At 42.1% G+C, this 16970-nt stretch overlaps 1 protein-coding gene across 1 annotated transcript in view; it reads right to left on the reverse strand.

Moving 5' to 3' along the window:
- Nucleotides 1–11946, reverse strand: part of LOC311255720 (leucine-rich repeat and fibronectin type III domain-containing protein 1-like protein) — a gene marked incomplete at its 3' end in the record, with an annotated part of 276352 nt that extends 264406 nt beyond the window's left edge. The window contains exons 1-2 of the mRNA XM_084350369.1: nt 11728–11946; nt 10715–10807 (exon numbers count right to left, since the gene is read on the reverse strand). The remainder of the gene's footprint in view (nt 1–10714; nt 10808–11727) is intronic.
- Between the last annotated feature and the right edge of the window lie 5024 nt (nt 11947–16970).

Here is a 16970-nt window from a genome sequence, read left to right on the forward strand (position 1 = left end):
CCATTATTTACCAAAAAATACGTCAAGCCCCGACTTTGCTTAGAGATAAGATCATTCCACATCAAACTATGGCAACAAACGGGAACTACTGACACAAAATTAGAAGAACACCATTGTTTAAACTATTGTTGTTTGCATTCGGATTTCCCTTCAGTGAAAATATGAGAGCTTGACCAAACTATGAAGAGGAGACAACATTGTGAGTGTTTTCATGCCGCTCTGGCTATGACTGTATCTTTTCTCTGAGAAGTTTGGATAATCGATGTGTTTCCAGAGGTCTTTATGTATTTAACTCCCTTCATCAAACTCTGCCCGTGCCATTTTGATCTCAAGAGACCATCCTGCTCACTTAAAAGGTCAAATAAATTCATAAAACTGAATATTCAACCATCGTGCATGTTTAGTGTTGCATCTCCGAGACAGCGAGGAGGAATCACTTAATTTTTTTTATTGTTTTCAAGGGCATGTTTAGCTGAATATTGGGAACCACACGTACTAAATGACCACTGGACAACAGCCAACTGCTGCATGCTTAAAGACTCCGGAGACGGAGTGGGCGGGAGCTCCGTGCTTATCCGTTAAAAACTGATTGAACACGAGGAAGCTTTATTAGCCCCCCACGCCTCCATCCCAAACACATTAACAGATCAGAGTATAGACTTGGGCTAATGTGGAAACACACTAAGGCGTAGTTTAACCCTGGTAGTTGTCGAAAAAGAGATGAACAAGACCGCTAGCCAAAGAAGATCATTTGTTATTGATCTGCTAACCCGACACCCGACAAACAACACTTTGCATGCAGAGGACGTCAGTCTACAACTCATAGTTAATATTTCATATAATCTTTCACCAGCACCCTGCTGACTGATGGTCCTGCCTCCTTAGTAGAACAGTAGGAGAATAAAACGTCCGTTATTGATCAGCCAAAAAGATGATCATTAATAACTCTTCGACACTGACAACGCTGCTTCTGAGAGCTCAAATGGAAGCAGCATTTGAAAACTGGATTTAAGGAAGTTGATTCACATCGGTATTTATTAACTGTGTGTTAACAAATAGCAGAATATTATCATTAAATCATGTTGGTGCAATTTTCAATTCATTTTCAGGTAATTACTGTGGTAATTTACTTGGTATGTACCACCTACTTACCAGAACGTGTAACCAGAAAATATAGGATCAGATTTTTCTCACAAATGAGATATAAAATCCTCTCATATGCTTATTTCCATAAATCATGTGCAGCTTGCAGATGTTCACGATCTATAAACCCTACTTGCTCCTAAATGAGGTACGAAAGCTTTAGGACTTAATGAGTATTTTTTCTAATTTAACAGAAATTGGTTTTACATTAACTTCTTTTAGATGTGATGAGTTTCTTCTACATCCACCAGGAAATTCAACCCGTCAATTTCCAGATTTCTACAAGCCAACTAGAAGAGTCTGACTGCCGGTTGAGTTTCCTGCCTCGACACCTGCTGCTTCTTAAATTACAGACAATCTACCAGTCAGAAAAGACCGCGGTATGAATTCAGTGAACAATTCAAAGCAATACTGTCAAGTGTCTTTTAAAACTCACCTCCTCTGAAGGTGCTGCTGCAGGCTGCCCCTGACCTCTGACAGATATGTACTGTATGTATCAGAGAGCAGGAAAAAGAAATATCTGATTTCATTGTGTCAGTTCAGTTTTGAAGAAGCAGAAGTCAGCTGAGGTCGTCGCAGCCTCACGAGTATTTAAAAACCCGATCAAATCATCACCATCGGTTAGCACTGATGCCAGGAAACACATTTTAACACGTACATTATGTTAAAGTTATGTATGGGTAAGAGTGAGGTGACTAATGGTTGCAGAGCTCGTCTTGTTGATGGGGTGGTATTGACGTTCTCTGCACTTACTCATCACTTAGGAGTCGAGAGAGGAGACGTGTGACGCCTTTAATGGATACAGATTGACTTACACAGATTTAAACATGGCTAAGCTGGACTGAGCTGAACTGAGGAGGAATTATTAACTATAGTGGTGTTTTTCCTTCATATGCTTAGTGCAGTAACGTTGCCTCCCACTTACATTATTCTTATAGTGACCTAACAAACACGTTACCATCTTCAGAGGAGGACAGCAGTTAAAGCGAAGTCAAGTCATGCAAACTACTGATAAAAAACATTTCTTTACATTTCAGCAGTCAGTTTATGTTAAGACAGTGTTGTTAAGAGGTCAGGTTGTGTTTTTTTTAAAATCTGGAAATACCCGGTTTTGTCTCGACCCATAATAGACTCTCTGGGTCTTTAACATTGCAAGATTGGGTGTTTTTTTTGTCATTTTAATACATTTTTTTACAGAATTATGTGGATATTGATTGGTGTATTTAGGCTGCTGGTAGTAGAGTGAGTACAGAAGGGGGACTGTTGAGCCTTTGCGGAGGTATGCGCTCTACTGACTGTCATTCTAGTTACAAATGTCTACAGTGACTTGAAGCACTTGACGGGACTTGTTTACTTTATGAACCTCAAACTTAAAAAATAGTTCCTGTTGCCTTCTCCAAACTGGTCATTTCAGAAAATAACCTCACTTTACTGTATTATAGCTTTTAAAACCAGAGGACGACGTCGTATCACCATACAGCCATGTCCAACATCTAAGATAATATATAGTCTCATATCATGATAATGATATAATATCCGTAATATATTGCTTGGGCCTTATCTACGAATAACTGACAGGGAACAACATACAGGCAGCATTCACATTTCACATCATAATTAGGAAAACTACTACTATTGAATTATATCACAGACGACATGTTTGGAGAAGGATGTACACGTCACATGGACTCTTTTAAAAACCCGAGACGAGGCGTCTCTTTAATCACCTGCAGTGAGAGCATCTAAACTAAGCTTCAGAGAATCTGTCACGAGCTGTTAAACCTGACACGAATGCCCCAAAAATAAACGCTCTGGTTTTGGTGTTTGCTAATTTTCCACCACTTCTCCAAAGTAAATCAGTGAACTACTTTGCTCCTGGCTTCATGGAATAATTACCATGTAATGAGGGGGCTCTGGAGACCCTGGTGTTATAAGATAAATCACATGCTGCTCAGGTTTTTGTTTTTTTTTAAGGCTTCCAAATGTGTCCCAGGGGTTTCCTCCAGCTTAGAGACCATTACACTGTAAAAAGAAATGAGACACCCAAGTGATCTGTATTTAAATAAAAGGCTTACCTTCACCTTCAAGAGTAAAATGACAAGAAAAATATTCAAACAAAATCAAATATATGCATCACATTTCAGCTTTACATGTAATGCAGAAGCAGAGCCTGAGGGAAGTCGTTTTATTCAAATAAGTCATATTAATGTTTGTGATTTAAAGCAGGAGGTGTGGCGTCTCTTATTTAGGATCTTTGAGGCACCGGTATCAAGTGAGTTATCTTTAAGTGAAGCTCTCTGTCAGAATGATTTTGTATCTACAGTGAGATATTATTTCTTCGTGAATAAAGTGCAGCAGATAGAAATCATCTTCCGAGCATGTCATTTTGTGCAGTGTAGGTGGTGCTGCCGGTGCCACTGGGGGTTTATTTTGGAGTGGAGTTATGAGATTTAAGGCTCCCGTGGAGCAGACACACATTTAAGAGCACACACAATTCTGCTGGAGAGCATTCAGATGCCCGGAGCAGAGAGAGGGCACCACTGGAATCCAATGAAATGATTTGCTCGGGATAAAAATACAGACCCCGCAGCACATTTAATTTTTTACATTTAGGACGGCCAAAATATCGCTGGAAAGGTTAAACTGGGTTAGCTGCCGTTTTTAAATCTAAGACCTCAGTTTTTGCTGGGTTTTTTTCTCGCAGATCGCCCGATTACACAATAATCACTCAAGCACACTAACCTTCATACCTGAGAGCCTCTCCAAGCATCATTTGGGATTTTGATTTTGTTGATTTATTTGCAGTTTTTTTCAAATTTGTACTTGAAGTGGAAACAGAGAACCGCCCCTCCACTGCTCGTGGTTGGTCGTCTTTTGTTGACGCGATTAGAAACTTGTGCTGATTCAAATGAAGTTAGTATAAAAGCGAATGCAAAGACAAAGGTAGAGGCCTCCCTCCTTCACCGTACCTTTCTCTATGCAGTAATTGCTGACATTAAAACAAGTCGCGCCCTTTTAAGAAGATTGATCGACCAGTCTCCTTCAAGAATGTGAAAAAAAAAGCAGGAAGTTGAGTGTTGTGTGTAAATGGGGCAGAGGAAGAGCAGGCACCTGTTTACAATGCCATCAGATAAAACACACAGAGCCTTATCAATCAAACTGCTGGATAACAAGGTCGACATGCCTCTATAAAACACACACACACACACACACACACACACACACACACACACACACACACACACACACACACACACACACTCACACACTACTGTTTCCACATCATAGATAATAGTATAAATGGCCTGGAGGAGATGTGCAGCAGACATGGTGTCAGGCTTTTTGTACCCACACAGAAACGTGCATGAAGTGGAAGACAGATGGACGGAGAGTCTTGGATGTCTGTGAGCATGTGAGCCAGTCGTCGCCTCTCATCTCCTGTTTGTGTGTGTCGAAGCTACTCGGCCTCTCGCAGAGTGCCGAGTCGGGGAAGGGTCTTATTACTGCCTTCTCTTCCTCTCGCTTCACTAACCATCTTCACTGTCTGAGAGAGGAGGAGGAGGAGGGGGATGGATGGAGGGAAAGAAAGATGGAGTCAGACAGAGCGAAACAGGAGGCAGAGAGGGGTTGGAGAGGAGATCGAGTGCGTGGGTGTGTGGTGAGCGTCTTCGTGTACAGTATGTTTACTTCAGCGGATAATGTATGTATTTCAAGTCTGACCCTGTGTGGGTGGTTCTTCCTGTGAGGGTCAAGTGTTTTTACAGGTGCGTGTGTGTGTTTAAATGTGGGAGTGTGTGTGTGTGTGCACATCTTGTCAAATCGGTGTCGTTGTTCTGTGTCATTTGTGACATGACTGTGAAACTGTGCTCGGTTTGATGATGTTGGAGTTCACCATGGTAACACAGTGATAATCTCTTCCCCTACAGTCTCTGTATTAAAGTGGACCGTGACGTCGAGTGCTGTTGTTGTGGAGAGGTTTCCACCACTACTCTGTTACACAACTGTTCATCTGTCGCTGTGTGGGTCTGACGGACGGGAGTAAACACCGAGCTTCATTAGACTTTTAAATCACATTTTCTTTTTTGTATCTCAACTAAAAACCCGAAAAGGACGGAAACATTCTCTTTTATCCAAAAGGAACTTATTTACCCCAAAATGGAAATGCACCGGTTCAGAAAGTTAACAGTTCAGTTGACTCAGTTAAAAATGTTTATGATGGCAACAAATTATTATTTTCTTCGTCGATGACTTCCTTGATTATTTTTGTAATTACAGGTCCTGGTTGCAGATTGCAACCAACTGAATACCCCTCTCACCCTCCCCTACAGTGACCGCTTAAAAAAATGCAACTAAAAATACTAAAGGCGTACTCTAGTGCCAGTGTTTGGTTTGTCCATTTGGGCTACCGTAGTTATACTTTGGTGCAAGCGATGATGAACATGTTTCACAAGCACAGCTGTTGTTTCTCCTCCTGCCGCTCGACACTCATTCAAGGTGAAGCTTGAACTTTCTCACTAAAAAAGGTACGCTGCGTTCAATGTGCGTTGTTCTGAATGCCAGTATATGATCATTTTAAGCTTCTGGCACAATAGTTTAACATTTCCCATCTGGCATCACTGATACTACTGGACGAGAGGGGCAGCTCCAAAAGATGACGCTAGAAGTGTAAGTACAGCATCGTACTTGGAAGCATTTGGCCGTTGACCATGCTGGTGTATTTGACGCATTGTGAGTGAGAACTGGCTTGTAAGAAGAGATTTTCCCGGAATGAAAACATAACTACTGTATGAATAATATATTCAATTTCTGCCAATAGATCACATTAAATCCTACACATTTATAAGAACACAGAATATTAGAAAATGGTGGGAAGTGCAACGTTAATTCAAATGAACCCAAATGAACCAACATTTACAATATTTTTGGACTGCAGCACATTATCAATTCATCTATGCATCAATTTATGAAATAAATGATTAATCCAACAAACCAAAACCCAGAAGATATTCGGTTTGAAATGATATAAAAACAGCTGCAAAAATCCTTAAATTGTTGTCGAAAGCACTTCTGTTATATACTAAATATTTCAGGAATAGTTTATATAAATTAATGATCAAAGAATCCAGTCATTAACATTCAGCAGAATTATTTCGTTCTTCATTACCAACTGCTCTCTGTCTTCCATAGTCATTTATTTATGAGAAAACAGCACATTCCTAAAAAGGCAGTTGCTCGTTTTTTTTGCACTAAAAGGAAATCCTGATCCACTTATTGACTGGATTGAATAGAGAGTGAATTAAACTCCGCCGGACTCTTTAATCTAATAAGATTAACAAAGCATCTCTAATCCACAAACAACCAGGACTTTCCAGCGTTATAAACCTCTTTCAGCCCTGCAGTGCCGAAGACACGCTTCCACTGCTCTTCTATACATGAAAACACTGAAAAACACCATTACCCTAAAACTTGCCATCGCAGCCAGTTTCTAAATGTTGCATCCTTTACTGTAGAAATGGCCCCTAATGCTAATGTCTATGATAACACCGTTAAATGTCTTTATGAGTCTCATCAACTTTGGCCAGGAGTCATCCTAATCCCGTCACATTTCCAACAAACCCGGTATATTGGTGTTTTTATGAGCAAAGCCTGTGCAGCACTGCAGCGACCGACCAATGGGTGTAATGACAGTGTTTTATCTAATAAGATCAGCGGCACTCTGTCTAATCCTCCCGCCACCTCCTCCACCGTCAGAAAAAAACAACATTAGCATTTTTATGGTGCAGCCACGGTGCACAAATGTCATCATGATTTCTGATATCAGCTTATATTACTCTCGTTAAGGCAACGGGCCACAATAACACTCTCCCTGGATGGAAATATAACCAATTGATGTATGCTTTGTATTCCAACACGGAGGAATAAATCCAGAGACCCAGTGATACAGTCAGCCAGCAGCTATCAGAGTAAAAACAGCCCAGCGGTGAGTGTGGATCAGAAAACACAACAGTCAGGGGTTCAGCTGGAGGGTGGAACGGATATCTGAAGGAGATTAAGTCTCTATATTTACTATTTAACACGTTTTAACTGAAGGTGTCTCGGTCCCAGTTCTCTCAGTCTTTTTAGCCTGAAGCCACTTCTCAGCCACTTGGTTGCTGTTTGTATCTGGTTTATTTCATCCATGACAGGAGTTTTGTGAAATACACACCGAGGTCGAGTGTCTGTCATTTCAGACTTTAAGTTATTTTTCCTCTAAACTGCACTCAGCTCAAGTATTTATGCACATTCATTCACTGTAAACAGAGACTCTCAGTCCTGCTGTGTATTTAGCTCGGCTGTAAGCCATTAGCACCGTTAGCTGTTAGCGCCCTTAGCCAAACAAACTGAAGGACTCTGCTGCTCACCGGCTGCTAACAGCTAACAGCCAACTAGCTCTCCTCTGACTATTTAAATCCTCTCGGTTTAACCAGCGCAACATGTTTGCGAGGTCCGGCCTGCGAGCCATTTGTGACTGAGTGGAAAGCTGGACAGGTACCACGGGAACATTTCAAAACCTTCATATTTCATATATGTTTTCCTCAGGCCTGAGTTACCTGCCAGTAACTGTAACTAGAGCTGACACAGCTCTGCAGAGAGAGATAATGATGGTAACAGCATGAGAGGACACACTCCGTGTTCATCAGCGTAGACAGTAGTAGTCAGTTCAGACTGTCCTTTGCTGAACGATAGTCTGTTTGACCCAAGCACATTTTAGCGGCACATAGAGAAACCATGTTTATCTGATCAGCCATTATACAGACTACCGATCAAGATATTTAAAACAAATATCAGCTTGTAATGATCGGTGGGCGATCATTTAGAGCACCATTGATCTGAACGTTTCAAGACAATAGTTTTTCCATAACAAATATAAAAGAAAACTACATTTTCTGGTGATGAAACAAGTTACAGTTTGACTAGTTCAAGTTTAAAATTAAAATGTAATGTTGCAGTGAAATACAGCAGAGAGGGCAGCCTGCTGTACGCACGGATAAACACAAAATGGAAAAAAACATGGTTTTGTTTACACTGTAATTTCTTCCTGAAAGCCTGTCCATGCTCTCCTCTTCCTCCTCCAGTATTCATTTTAACCCTTAACCTTAAACTGTCCGTAGCTAACCAGGTCACTAATCTGTAGCATTTACAGACTGCAATCCTATCCAAGTTATTTCCTCTATTGAGAATCAGCTGCAGGCCCCATGTGACCTCAGGAAATAAATAATAAAATGTATGGATTACAGTTGGGAAACCGGAGCCGAGCTTAACGGATGCATGTGTGCACAACACAAAGACGGAGCTGCTGAAATAGCAACATGGATGAAGACAATTTAATAATAGTATGGAACAGCAGATCAGATCACAGGGCCTGAGTGCTGTACGCTGAGAGGAACCTCACACTTTACCGGCCTCCTTTAATACAGTTAAGTGACAACCTATGAGAAGCATCTTTTCCAACTGTTGTCTTTAAGATGCATGTGCTCACTTCAAAAGAGGTCTTATGCACATCCCTGGTGTTAATGTGTGGATCTGCGTGAATGTAAAACAAGACGTCACTCCCAAAGACCACTTATCCTCAGTCAACATCTTCCTGACTGTATTCTTACTCAGAAACATACTCAGAAAAGGTGAAATGAACGAGGCGAGCAGTTTCCTGAAGTGCAACATACGGACAGATTTGTCTTCTCAACACAGGTTTTTGTATGAAAGACATGATTTTGTAACAATAATTCTTGATAACGTCCTGATTCAAAGATAAAACTTAACCTGAAATACATCAAAATCAGTTTTGTCTGATGACTTTATTCCCGCATTGTCTCATCAGGTGTTTCCCGTCCTGATTAAGCTGCTGTGGGTGTCTGCACTACTCAGGGAGTCATTAGTTAGAGGCGAGCAGTTGAGCAGCTACAGGTCCCAGATGGGTTACAAACAGAATGTGGAATTAAGAGCAGCTACACCCTCCATGTGGACGATTCTGGTTTTGACTCAATCCCATCGCTCAATTCTAAAAAAAACACGTTGGCAAGAAACCAAAAAGTCCTGACAGTTTGTCAGCGTTTTGCAGAACAATGGCACATTCATGGATGAGGTTTTGTCAAAGGCTCTGCAATCTATCATCATAGTTTCATCATAAATAAAAGCTTCAGGTCACGTTGCGCCCATGAGACACAGCGGAGACGCAAGTCTGACCCGAGTGCAGATAGCTGCATGGATTAAAATGAGAGCAAATCTGTGTGCACGTGAAAAGCATGATCACAATCCAAATCATATTCATAACGTGAACTACTCTTATGCTGACTCCTTTGCTACTTCCATCATCGACTGACATTTTACTTGCCCCGAGCAATCCTTACAGCCCAGTCACCAGGATGACATGTTAGCAGTTAACGTTTCTGCAAACCACAGATGCATTCAAATGTGTACGTGTCATAGGCTATGTACCGTACTGAAATGTCTTCAAATGTGTCATACCACATTCACACTACCTGACTATGTTGGGAGTCGGAGGGGATGGCGACTAAGCTGCCAAGCCAGTGTCCGCAGTTCGAGTCTGCACTTCAGCATTTGTTAGCCTGAAACCGGTGTTTTCAATGAGGCCTCGGGACAAAACAGGTATTTTAAGCCTCTTTCCTGACACTAACCAGACCTCACACACAGCACTGTGACCAGACATCATTTGAAAATGGAATATAAAAAACATAAAGTTTTAACTTATCTGTGGTTTTGCAGAATCATACTTTGCCAACATGAATTCTGGTGAGTGGGTTGATCCTTAAAATTATACATTTGTGGATGCAGATTAACATTATTCCCCCTGACACCTGCCAGGCTCTGCACTAAAACCCCCAATCTGCCAAAATAAACACTGCAGCACAAACACAGATATAGTAGCACAGATGTGACTGTGGGTATTTTTATATAAGCACAGAATGGATTTTTCGCAGACAATGCCACAATATTGGACCCCTGAACCGCCGTGTCTTTGGACCACAGACCGGCTGCCAGTCCAGAACCATTAATCAGAAAAAGGTGAGCGCGTCCTGTCGATCAGCGGTGGGCCCGTCACAATGAGTTGTAAGGTTGTTCTAATGGGGTCAGCCGGCTCTGGCCTCATTCCACAGTCTGAGAATTATTTCTAGAAGGCGCCATCAACTCTATCAGTCCGACCAGCCGGGCTATTTCTGCCCACGCCGTCATGCACTACACATGCGGGATTATTGCTGAGACCACATCAGGATCAACAAACACACAGGAACACACATCCTGGACTTATACAAACACGAGCACACAAACGGAGGCATTACGATTATGAGCACAAACGCAGCTCTGGGGTAATTCTGCCGGCAGAAACTAGCAGCGCGTCAAAACTGTGAGAGGAGCACATTTATACGCCAGTGTTTCGTTATGTGTGTGTGCACTGATGACATCGAGAGCAATGATAGGATCTTTAACCTCTCCTGTAATGACAATCATGATGGCAGTAAAGTGGGGATGAGAGCACGAGAGGAAAGAGGGATGGCACGGCAATGATACTTACGGCTGGCACTGGAGAGGTCAGGATGAGAGCAGGCGGAGAGGAAAAGATGAGGAGACGGCACTCGAAGGAGGTGACGGAGGGGTCAGGGTGAGGCTGGGCGGAGAGAGGGAAGGAGATGTTAAAGGGGTAAACGCGAGGTGGAGGACACTCAGGGGGAGCGTGAAGGATAGAGGGAGGGATGAAGGCTGAGATCAACAAGGGAAGAGGTGGAGGAGAAAAGATGGGGAGGAAAAACTGTGGTGAGGAGGCAAAAGGTTAGATGACTAGAGAGGACAAAAGACTGACGAGGACGAGTGGAATAGATGGAGATGGTGAGGCAGAGGTGGAGAACAGGATGGACAGGTGATAGGTTGGATGTCTAGAAGAAGAGAAGATGGAGACAAGGAGAAAAAAGCAAAAGATGGAGATATAATATTAATGGGATGAGAAGCCAAGAAGAAGATTGGCGAAGGAATGACAGGAAGAAGGAAGAGATACAAACGTGTAGGAGGACAAATAAAGGAATAGATGCAGGGATGTGAGGATGAGGAGAGGTGGAGCACAAGTAGAGGACAGGATGGAGGGATAGATGGGGGATATGTGTCTCATTAAAGTCGGATCAGGGGCTAAGCTGGAGAGGTAATTGTCAGGGTTGGTCCGGCGTGGACCGGTTCGGCCCGGCGTCGCACACTGACCCTGGAGCTGTGTGTTTATTAACCTCCTGTCTGCTGGGCCTCTCTCGTTCAGCCGTTTGGACTGAACAGATGCTGGAGGATTAGCTGCTGGTTGTGGGTCCCGTCGTCTCTTCACTCTTACTTAAAATAACACTGAAAGCTCTCTGAGGCTTCCTGATGGCTCACTGGCTCACAGACAACAACGTGCACTGTCTGATTTGTGTGTCAGGACAGATCCCATCTCAGCAAGGCCAATTAAAACCAGCTGAAGCACAGTGGTCCCCAAAGTACACTGACCCTCTAACAACAACCCGCTCTGTCGTGATGTCTGTTCTGCGTATCACATTTTTTTTTACTCACCAAATGTCTTTGCTGGGATCTGAGGTTGCAGTAACACAAGTCCAACAAGGCAGCAACAAGAAGTGTGAAACAACCAGACAGGTTTCCAGGTGCATCACACAGGTGTTTCCACTCATTCTGGCTGATTAGATCTCTGCTCAGGTTGAATGTGAGCACAACTATAAACTGCAGGAGGTCACAGCGTTTTCCACCAGCTGCTGTACTTTGACTTCTGTCTGTACGGGACGTCCAGCGTGTCCTACAGGCATCAAATGACTTGATACAGTGACGCGTGTTATCTGGTGTCTGCTGCTCTGAACAGGTGCAACTAATCTACAGATCCTACGGAAGGCCGATCAGGACAAAAACATTAAAATATGACAATGTGCACACACACACTGAACATTTTCACACTCCACCACCGTCACACACACACACACACACACACACACACACACACACACACACACACACACACACACACACACACACACACAGTGGGATGTACTGCAGGCTACCAGAAGTAGTGTAACAGGAAAAGCACCACCGCTTCCTATCTTAACTTCCAAAATAAAATCAGGGTGATAAAACGTGAATTTGTGAGAGTGATGTGTCACTCAACTGACCGATTAATCGAGAATATTATCAACATCAGTAAAGTAATTAGATTAGTAGTATGACAAATCAAAATAAAGGTTAAATTCATCAGTTGAGCTGGCATTTTGTTGTTGTGGGAAGTTTTAGATGGAGAATTTAGTTGTAGAAACTAATTGCACAAGGAGAGAGACTTCTTAAGTGCATCCAGCTTTAGCTGTAGCCTGTTTCCAACCTCTGATATATATTGTTTAATAAGTGAAACATGCCATGTACTGAAATTTGGCATCTTTGAGCATGAGCTTGAAAATCTCTCCAATGAGTTGCAGGATAGCTGTCAATATAACATGAAACAGGCACCCAAAGAAAAGCAAAACTTAAAGTAGATCCCTGAGTGTAACCGGGCCAATCCCTGCATCCTCCAACCACAAGTGTCTCCATCCAGTAAACACACAAGTCAGCCTAAAGCATTTTCTGTGTCAGATCACACCGACTCTTTTTTTTTTTGGCTAATGAAGCAGAAATGCCAATAAAGTCTTATCTGAAAGCTGTTTGCTCCTCACTACCGTTGTAAAGGGAAATTAGCTCCAGGTAAATGTTGTGGGTGGATGATCATCGTGTTTGCTCTAACAGGCACTTTGGCAGGAAATCAACCATTTATTTACAAAGATATCAAGTTAGGATTAGATGAAAACAAACCGAATTCATCGATCCCTGAGGGCAACGTGAGTAATCATGTCACAGAGAAAAAGACGGAGGGATAGACTGGTTGAATTCAGGACACAAAGTATCCGACTAAGATGTAATTAACTGAGAGAATTTCTCCATTGGAGCAGCATTAAAAAATTGAGTTGGTAAAAACATGTCCCTGAAGATTACACCAACCGCTGAGGCCGATCGGAAAAAGAAATCTGGAAACCAATGAAGCAGAATTTTCACTTTCATGCCAAATCCATCCCACTGCCAACAGCTCCGCCTAAATCTTTCCAAACTGCCTTGGGAATCCTTCTGACCTTCAGCAGAGAGGCAGAGGAGGAGCTGAGGAAGATGAGAAATGATTCCATGATCAATACGTTACTTCTGATCCCACAGCTCTGGTTTCTAATGGACAGGCAGGGCTGCAGCGCACAGCAGAGTTGAGACTGTCAAGGACATTACAGCGCTGTTGATGGCATTAACAATCAGATTCCTCAATACGTTTTCTGCTATTTTGTTTACAAAAACTTAAAAATATTTGATAATGAATCAAAATATTTTTGGAGTAAAAACACAGAACAGCAAACCTAAACCGCCAAGTGCCAAAATATGGTGTAACGACGCCCACAAACACCAACATGGGTGCGACATAATCAAAAGAGTCGAGTTATATAAGAAGAAAGTGTAACATTTATTACAAAAAACCCAGAAATACTCCCAACAAAACATGAAGCTGATGGGTAGAGAGGGTAGTCGTCAGCATCTAATGATTATTTTCATTATTGATTCAATTGTCAGTTATTATCACAATTATTTGATTGTTTGTTGTTGCTATCAAAAATCAGGAAACGGTGAATGTGTTAGATACTCCTGTACTGTCATAGAGGAGTGAAGTAACCAGAAAATGTCAATAATTAGGAAACTGGAATCAGAAAATTCTGAGGTTAGTTACTCAAACTGATTAATAAATTATCAAAATAATCAAAATCCAGCAGATTTTGTTAACATAGACAGATTTTGTACGGTACCAAATCTCAGCTTTCATTTCTGCACTGGCGTATGAATTCTTTAACGATATTCATCTCTTACAAAACAGATGTTTGTGTCGCTCCCCTCATCAGGAGGCCACTTTGCATGCCGTTGATGATGGCGTGACTGACTGAGAGCTGCCTTCAGATATTCAGCACTGTGTAAACTCAATTCAGCGTGCCTTCAAACACAACATGTTGGCTGCAAAACTGTTTCCAAGAGTCACACACACTCACACACTCACACACACTCACACACTCACACAACTGGAAGCTTCTACCTGCAGCCGAGCCCCTTGACAGATGGTTTAAACTATAAAAGTGGGGTTTTAAAATATTCAGTAATGTGTACAGAAAGGTGAATCATGAATGATTAAAGACGACATTATGATGAGAGCCATTAAACCTCTCTACCCTCGTCCTCAGCAGAGCTATAAAGACGCACTGTCGTGCAAATACAGCCTTTCATTTTCTCACAGCGGTGAATATGGACGATCACCACTCACTTACAGTAACAGATGAGGAGATCTGTCATTCAGGTCAACTATCAGCGACTAAAAACACAGTTAAACGCCTCAAAGTCTCTCTTTAGAAACAGCGTAATGGCACATAATAAAGAAGGGTGTTCATATAGCGTTTAATGGACGCTTTCATGTGGAACACCCTGCAGTTCCTTGAGTGCATACATTTTATGACGGCCTCCAGGAGGAATTGAACCAGCGCTGGTGTAATCTGCTACCTACTGAGCTCCAGCACACAGAGAACAAAAGGCTTCACTTTCATCTGCACAATAAATATTCACTGCTGTCCAATGAAAAACCATCTGTCTCTGAAATGTCAGCCTTGTTCTCACCTTCGTGTCAAAGCTTTGTTTGAGATAATTCAATGTTTATAGAGGCTCTAACATCCTGGCTCAGCTGTGAGGATTTGTTGCTTTTCTCTCTTAATATGATCATGAATTAAATTTATTTGGGTTTTTGGACGGTTTGTCAGACAGAGCGTTGTGATCAGTATGTCTTCTGATATCGTATAGATTAAACTATGAATCAATGGATCGAAAACAGAAAGATTAAATGAGCTTCAGTTAAAAGGACCTGCATTCATACAGCACTTTTCTAGTCAACCGACTTCTCAAAGCACCTTACCACATGTCACATTAACCCATTCATACACTGATGGCAGAGGCTGCCATGCAAGGTGCCGGCCTGCTCTTCAGGAGTGATGCAGCACAATTTGGGGTTCAGTATCCTGCCCAAGGAAACTACGACAGGCAACCGAGGGATCCAGGGTTTTGAACCAGAGACTACTGCTCAACCTCCTGAAGCACAGTTGCCCCCTAGTCCGAGCCGTGACGTCACTGAAGATTAAAACCTTTGGTTTCTTACTGAGAAAAGCAATCAAGCAAGCAAGACTTCACCTTTGTGCTATTTGGTAAACAAACCATTTTATGTAAAATGTAAAGAATCAATGGATGTTTGGATAAAAAGAATAATCATTAATAGAAGCCTTACTTAAACAAAAACTTTGCTGATTTTCAACCAGCTTTGTCTCACTACAGTGTTGGTGGTTTATGCAGTTGAACAATGTTAAATGTCGTTCTATCAACCACAGAGATGACATCCACAGACACAAAGAGTTAGCCCAGTCTGCAGGATATAATGTTAGCAATTAATGTTTCTGCAAACCACAGATACGTCCAAGGTTGACATTTGTACAAAAATCAAACATGTCACGCTCACATTCGATTCTTATTAGCTGACTTTCACATCAGCAGTTGGAGGTGGCATTATAACAGCCAACAAGGACGCCTGTCTGAAGGAGGAAGTCAGAACATCTCCATCCATGATTGCAGTCACCAAACAGGTATTTAAAGCCAAACCATGATTTCTAACTTAAACAAAGTGGTTTTTGTGTGAAAACAGAGGTTCTGCGTCTTACTCTTGCAAAGACAGACCTGTTTTATCCATGTGCCATCTTTCCAGCGGTGAAATACTTCCTAAACTCACTCACTAACACGCCACAAATCTTCCACAAGCATCAAGATACATGAACAAAGCCACCGAAATTTAAATGCAACCCAGTTCTCTGAAACAGATTAATGTAGCTGTAGATAATGTGGATGTCAGCTCCGGAGCAGAGGAGGTCGTGTCAGTCACCAGGGAGACGGCAGTGACGCTGCACTGAGCAAAATCCACAATACCATCTGCCATCAGGAGTTCAGAGCACAGCGGTTGAATAAGCTTCCATCAGAGCCCCAGTAAAGAGATCTATCCTGGAAAAAAATACTCTAACCACTCTGAGAAGCAGCTCCGAGCAGCATGAAAGAAATCTTTCAAAGAAATGCGATTTACTAAGGAAATAACTTTCCTACGCATTTAGTTGCCATCATTTTTCTGACAGTCAGTCGAGGTTATCTGTTCTTTCGATCTGCAGGATGGTGAAGCCGGCAGTTTATTTATGACACTTCGGAGTTTCTTATTGGTTTCTTAGGATTTGAAAAACCCATTTTAAAGCAAAAACTCCTGATAAATCAACAGTCTGCATCCATTTTTTATTATCGCAAAGAAACAAAGTAAAAACTCTATCGTAGAGTTCAGAACTTTTGTCCAGTGTGGAAGCAGAAGTCAGCGGTGAGTTCGCTTAACTTTTTTGAAAAACAATGTTGTTGTCCTTAACCTCACCTCACCTATTGAGTTGTGTTGGTATGAGGATGTGTTGTACATTTAAACACTTGGGGGCTGATCGCTCGTCGAAACTCGTCACTACAGGTGCGGTTGTTTTAACAAGAGCCAGGCCTTTCGAGCCAGGCTGCAGGTGCATCCGACGATCACATGTAATTGATGGAAAAAGTGGCGTGACTCTGCGCCTTACACACAGCGCAGGAGAGGAGGGCTCGCCAGGCTCGTTGTATCGTAGGACTACAGTGGTTTGCTGGTGACGCATTTC

The sequence above is a fragment of the Pagrus pagrus genome, assembly GCF_965226575.1.
Source record: "Pagrus pagrus genome assembly, chromosome: 4".
NCBI lineage: Eukaryota > Metazoa > Chordata > Actinopteri > Spariformes > Sparidae > Pagrus > Pagrus pagrus.